Source organism: Miscanthus floridulus, unplaced genomic scaffold (assembly GCF_019320115.1).
Source record: "Miscanthus floridulus cultivar M001 unplaced genomic scaffold, ASM1932011v1 fs_723_1_2, whole genome shotgun sequence".
In the NCBI taxonomy this organism is placed as follows: Eukaryota; Viridiplantae; Streptophyta; class Magnoliopsida; order Poales; family Poaceae; genus Miscanthus; species Miscanthus floridulus.
In genome coordinates, this window is record NW_027097169.1 from 28,934 (window position 1) to 36,073 (window position 7,140).

Consider the following 7,140-nt stretch of genomic DNA (forward strand, 5'->3'; position numbering starts at 1 on the left):
ACAGTCCGCTTCCCGCGCCATTGGGGCATGGTCCACCCACTAACCGCCGTGGAGGCGAGAAACACCGCTGAAAATCTGATCCACACCGACCAAATAGAAATCCGCTGCACCCGTCCAATCTACTTTTAAAACATCAAGATGCACCACTTACAAAACACTTGAAAAAACACTTGAAAACCATTGCAATACATACTCAACATCTAGATAAAACACTTGCAATATATGTGTGAAACATATACAACATTAAGATAAAACAGTTACAACTTGCAACACAAAAACACTTACTGCAACATAAGATTGAAACAGCTAAAACATTTAGAACATACTCTTGCAATATATGTGTGAAACATATGCAACATCTAAATAAAAAAACGCTTGCAACAATAGATGAAACATTTCGAAAACTCTTGCAACATGCCTCTGGAAGACTTGCAACATATGCAACATCTCGATCTACTTTTGCAACATTCATATGAAACACTTACAACATATCTCTGAAACATCCAAAACACTTGAAACATACTCTTGCAACATGTATTTTCAGCACATCACATCTTCTGGCTACCTGAGAGAATGGAGGCTTGTCGACGTGTGGAGATCGACGGAGACAGGGGCCCGACGGTGCTTGTAGGCAGCGGCTCGGTGGCGCTTGTAGGTGGTGGGCCAGCGGCGACGGCTGCGCGATGCGGCAAGGAGGCAACAGCGGCCACGCGCCGCGCCTTGCAGAGCTGGCAGCTGAGCACCTTGATTCGCAGGCGGATGCATGTCGCGCCTGGCAGGGCCGGTATCCGCACGTCGCACGTCGAGACTAGGAGAGGGCAACCGGTCCTGGTAGGGCTGGTAGTCGAGCACCGCGTGCGGGAGCGAAGCGGAACGAGGTGTTTGTGAGTGATTTTTTAGAAATGGATGAGCGGATAATGGAGAGGGTTGTTAGGCGAGGGGCGCGTGCAGGAGTGTTCGTACGTCTTAATTGTACCATTATCGAAAGAATCCTTCAATGAGCACTCATCCTGATGGTCCACTCCTTGCCAGCTCGCACGAAAATATGAAAGAGACGAACGAGATATGAGTAAGAGCATCTTCGAGAGTTTTTGATAAAGCCTCTCAGTTTCGTATTTTTGGCAAGAATGAATAAAAAAACCATCTCCAACCGTTTTCAATCCCGCCTCCCAGGATTTCTGCCCTTGAAAAATAGACCGATCGCATGAGCACGTATCGCACGCGTGTATCCATCGGCTAATCTAAAGATGGAATGGCGTGGGAAAGAATAAAAGTAGGAAAGGATCCTGATGCAAATGTATATGAGAGAAAAGAATATATAAAATTAGTTAGGATAATTTAAAAATAATATAAGATTTCTGATGTAAAAATGTCTTCTATATTTTAGGAGTGAATTATTGAAAACTATCATAGATGGTCTTATTCGTTTCTCCTAATAATTTTTGGCTTGTTGAAAAACTTCTTGGTATGGGAAAAAAATTAGATGCTCTAAGGGGATCGATGACGTATGATATCGGCTTGGGTCCGGGCTAGGCACAGGGTTGGCCTTGAACAGCCTAGGCCCCGGAAGATTTTAAAATAATTAGAAAAATACTCAATTAATTAGATTGGCCTGTCGAGATGTGTATAGTTTTTTTAGAAAGGAATAAATTTAGAGTTTATTTTGCATGGCTCCTTCTTGAGTACTCCTTAGCTCCAGCTCCTGAAATAAAAAATAGTTGTGGCTCCTCTACTGTTCATCGTAAAAACAGCTCCTCTTCAAAAAGTATTTGATATGATTTCTCTGCAAAAATCTGCTGCTGGACCTGGAGCTAAAGTCATAAAAAACACTTTCTTAGAGTCTGTTTAGTAGAGCTCTACCACCAAAAACAGTGGATCTAGATATATGATTCACCTAGATCCACCATGGAGCAGTCCCACTATAAATCTGGGATTCACCATTTGGTACAGTTCCCCATTTCTCTCTATCTCACTTCCACCTAGACTCACCGTGTTAGAAAAAAAGACTTCGACTTCTTCTTCCTCCCGACTCACGCGCAGGTAAAAAAAAATCCTCAGACACGCGGCTACCGGCCAGGGGCACATGCAATCAGCCTCGGTGGCGCAAACAGCCGGTCAGGGGGCACGCACGACGATCAAACAGCAGGGGGCATGCGCGGTGGCAGGCCTCAGGCACTCGCCAGGCCAGCCAATGTCATGCCCGGTTTTCCAAAGAACCAAGCATACGTCATATGTGTGCCCAAAAAATCCACACATACAACAACAGAATAGAAATATCAAAAAATAATGTTATATAGTGAAAAACATACTTATATTAACACTTACAACTATTAGAGTATCGTGGAACGGTTGCCAAACTTCTCCTCGGGCTCCATTTTTCTCAGGGGCAGCTGACTGGGAGTTCCGTACGCCAAGCACTTCTGACAAACCTTGGAAAAACTCCTCTGCATCTTTGTCCTTCTTCTGAGTAGCATTTTACTACACACTGGGGATGTGGGGGGAATAGCAAGGGTGAGTCCATGTCGAACTCAACAAGTACATGCGGAAAGTATATGACATGTAAGGCTATAACAAAGGTAGGATGACTTAGGTTTACTGCAAATTAGCATTTTAGTCGATAAACTTTTATTAAAACAATCTGTTACTAAGATGAGTTATAGATCCCAACCATTTATTAAATAGAGTAAGATTAACAATATTATTAATCATCATTATTATCGAGGTAGCAACCCCAAATAGTAACCCGGGGTAGCAACCCGAATTAAGAGCACGGGGTAGCAATCCCGCCAAAGCACGAGGTAGCAATCTCCACCGCATAACCTTCTTCAATGTCCAAGTGAGTCATATTCTAATCATGTGAGAGTCTGGGCCGCTCGTGTCCGTGAGCACGGCTGATATATCAGTTTTAACTTTGTAGAGGTTGTACACTTTCACTTTAGGTCATGATTCCCATTTGTCCAGGGTCGCGACTCCCTAAAACACTACCAAAGTGAGTAGGTAGGGTCTCACTACCAGACTTTTCACATGTTCCAGCTAATAGAGTGCAACCCGTAAGGTTTGGTATAACACCTCTGGTGTTACGAGCTCGTTTAACACCGCGATTTAGACCTAAGTAAAATTTTCAACACGAGTTTCTCCGATCTTTGATTTAAAACATACTTGATGTGATGAGTGAATCATGTGTGACTTAGTTTTGTGGACTCAAATAAATGCTCAAGTTAGATTACTCAGTGCGTAAAGATATGTAGGAATGTCTGACAATAATTCTGGCAAATAAATATCGAACGGTTTATTCTATTAGATTAAGCAGGAAAAGCAATTTTTATAAATAAAATAAAATCCATTAATAAATAGAACGATATATATATACTCACGGTTTATTTTTGATAAGCACTAACTGACGAGAGAGAAAGCGCAGCAGCTTCGTTTATTTTTCCTGGCGTACAGCGTACTCGTTGCATGGCAATTATTCATCGTCTCGTTCTTGTCATGGCTGTATTTTTCTGCATTGCAAAGCCTCCCCATCCAACCGCATCTGAACTGGTCCACTGCGTCGGGCGTCTAAAATAGGTGCACACGGTTCTGCCCCTGCCCTCGCCATTTCTTTTCACGTTCTGTGCGCGCGCAAGCACGCAGCTGATGGCCACGCTATGCCTTACCGCTCTGCCTCCGTTGTCCTGTTGAACTAGTGACCTTGGCCCTCGTTGGCACTGTCCTGCGCATGCCTTGGCTGGCTGCCCTCGTGCGCCTTAAGCTGAGGCCGAGCTGTTGTCTGCCTTTGCTTTTCCTTGCTGCCTGCTGCCTGTCTTTGTGCCGAGGTCAAGCTGCTACTGCTGTCGTGTACTCTTCCTTTCTTTTTCTGCAGCCGAGGAGCCTAGCTCAGCTCTCCCTCCCCGCTCACTCCCTCAGTCTCTCTACTTGTCTCTGCGCCAGGCCTCTTCCGTCGCCGCCCACTTCCCGCGAAGGCACGCCCGTGCCCGCAACTCACGTCCTCCTTCCCCGTGCTAGAGTCGCTGCACCTCCCTCCCTGCTCCGCTGCCACCGTGGCTGCCTCGCATTCCTTCCCCAGCCCCGTTGCGCCCTGCAGCGCCACCGTGGCCACGCCGAAGTCACTCGCCGTCGCTGTCCCTTCACGTGTGCATGCCGAGCGCCCGGCCGGGCCATGACCACCCGTGCCTGTGGCCAAGAAGACCGCAACACCCCGCCACCTCCCCTGCTTCCCCACTCCTCCGCCGCTGCTCTAGCGCCGGCCACCCTACGCGAAGGCACGCCTGAGCCGTGTTGCTGTGCCCTGCTCCTTGGCGCCCCCTCCTTTTCCTCCTCTGCCGCGGCCGTGCGTGGCCGCCGTGCCACCTTGGTCCGCGCTGGACCGCCGTCCATCGGTGTTGCTTTCCCGCGCCACTTTCCACTACCGTTGCCGCGTCTTCCGCCTGCTCGGCACCCCGACGCTCGTGCCCTGCATCTCGGTGTTAGCACCACCACCTCGGCGCTGCCCCTCCTCTTCCCTCCTAGGCGCCACCGTTGTCCACACCGTCAAGAGCCACACCTCGGCGCCGTCGGTCTCCCTACGAGCGTGTGCCCCTCGGTTCCCGTGCTAGACTGTAGCTCGCAGCGCTGCGGTTGCCGTGCCCCGTGCCGCACCACCACAGAGCTCAACGCTGCTCTGGTACGGCTGCTCCTGGCGCTGTTCCTTCCAGGCGCGTCCTCCTCCACGGTCCACGCGCAGCGGCTGTGCCAGCAGTCCGCCGATGCGCCGTGGCCGCCACCGTCCGGCTGTGCTATGGCCGTCCACGGGTGCGGCCGGAGCCGTTGGTGCTTCCACGCGCCACCCCGTGACAGCACGCCACCGACGAGCTACTCCCATGGCCTGCAAATGGCCTCCCATGCCGCTGCTGGGCTGGCCTACCGCTGACTGCCAGCGCCTGGGCCACCCGCGCCTACGCGCGCCCGCCCACCGAGCCGCCTCACCACTAGATCAGGCCGAACGAGCCGCTAGGTCGGTTGATGGCCGCTGGCCTTTAATTTCTAAAATAATTAGCTAATTTAGTTCGGGAATAAATTTGTAAAATCTATATAAATTTATGTAGTTGTTCAAAAATGGTGAAACTAGTTTTGTTTAGTTCCTAAAATCATGATCTACCTGTTAGTATATTTTGTTCACATAGTGTAATAATATTCTTAGAAGCTATATAATTAATTTAAGGTACTTAATATTGTAAAAATATAAACCTGCAGGAATTATTGTGATAAATTGGTAATAGTGTTGAATCTGAAATTTTTACAGTAGGCTCCTAGGAATATTAGGTACTCATTGTATTTTTTGTAGCTCCGAAATAATTAGTTTACTAAAAGACGATGATGTCCTATTGCGAGTAAAGATTAAATTGATAGAATAGAATAAAGAAACAACTTGGGTTTGATGACGCCTTATTCGACAACATGGATACGTAGACCAGCGTTAGAGCTATCTCGTTAGCTTGTGAGGCGTGATTGGATTTCTAAGCATTTCGGCTATCGTTGATTATTTACATCTATGCATTTGCTTCAATGCATATCATATAGGTACAATGATAGATCAATGAATCAATTAAAGGATGATTGGAAATTCGAAGATGGTGTAATGGTATTCTCTCTAGGAGATGATGCAATTGGCTTTCTATCCAGTTGATGGTGGATGAACGGAAGATGCAAATACTAACTTTTAGTTATATTTTACCTAGGCAGGCCCCGGTGCATAACCCCTACTTTTTCTGAAGTTTAAATTATATTTGTGCATTAAGTTTTAAGAAGTTGAATGAAACCCACTTGTATATATATATATATATATATATATATATATATATATATATATATATATATATATATATATATATATCCTATGAGTCTTACCAGTATGATAGGATCGGGTAGATTGCTATGCTACAGGACTCCGATAGAAGTCGAGTGATGGCTGTCACTCGCGAGAGATAGGAAATATATTATTGGATTATTATCACTTGGAAAAATATAAATGGTGGAAAGGAAAAATGGCAACTAGGTAGAGATATGGTTTGGATATTGGTGGGTGTAAGAGGTTGTGTCGCCATGGACGCGGGGCATAGCTTGGTTACACTGCTTTCCCTATCCGTGTCCGTTAAGGACCGGCTGTTGCATAAGACGCTAGGCAAGTCACAAATTTATTATCGTGAGCACATACTTGAGTATGGGCTCTTGAAAGACATGTTGCTCTCTTGTCGTGGATCCGGCTCTTTTCGGACCGACTGTCTTGGTGGTATTTGGGTTAGGAGGTCCTTGCACCGTACTGAGTCTGGGACTTAGGGGTGAGGGCTTGGAGTCCCAGTTTGGATGGGGACCTGGACACCCAGGATAGGAGGGTGATGGGTTGGTCCTGCTTGTGCCCGGGGTATAAGCGAGGCGTGTGTTTTTGGGGTACCTAGCTGGGGACATTGGTTCATGAATCATCGCCGAGTCGGTACGACTTGTCTTACCTCTAGCACCATAGTAATAATTGAAAGATGAAAGATGGAAGAAGGAAATTCTAATTGCTTACCACCAGCTTGAAAGTAGTACAGGTGCTTACATAGAATGGTTAGTTAATAAACCAATACGGCTATTAATAAAAATCAAATATAAGGACGCACGCTTAGTGTGGCAGAACCTCCTAAATTATAGGACTCACATGCACCTGTCACTGTCCAATGACCTCTAACGACTATGCATATGTTCCTGGTAACTTAAGAAGTCTGTCGGGTGTCCTCGGGGAACCCTGAATCATCCATGATTTCCGAGCAGGATCCAATTACAGAGTCATTGCCGTATTACAACATTTATTCAAATATCTACATCAGAGTAAATTAGCGGAAGTCTTACAATAACTTAGTTTACAAACCAGTTATTTTTAAACCTTATAAACTAAGTTCGATACATATTACAAACCATAGTAGTAGTGGAGTGGCATTAGTATCATAATACAACACACAAAATAAGCATCCTGCCCAAGGATCACACATTCACTTATCGTCATCAACCTAAACAACAGTCATGCAGCAAGGTTCATCAACCTAAATAATAGTCATGCAGCAAGGTCCAAAACAGACCTGCTCATGAGGCTCACCTGCAACAAGGGTCAACGAACCCTAA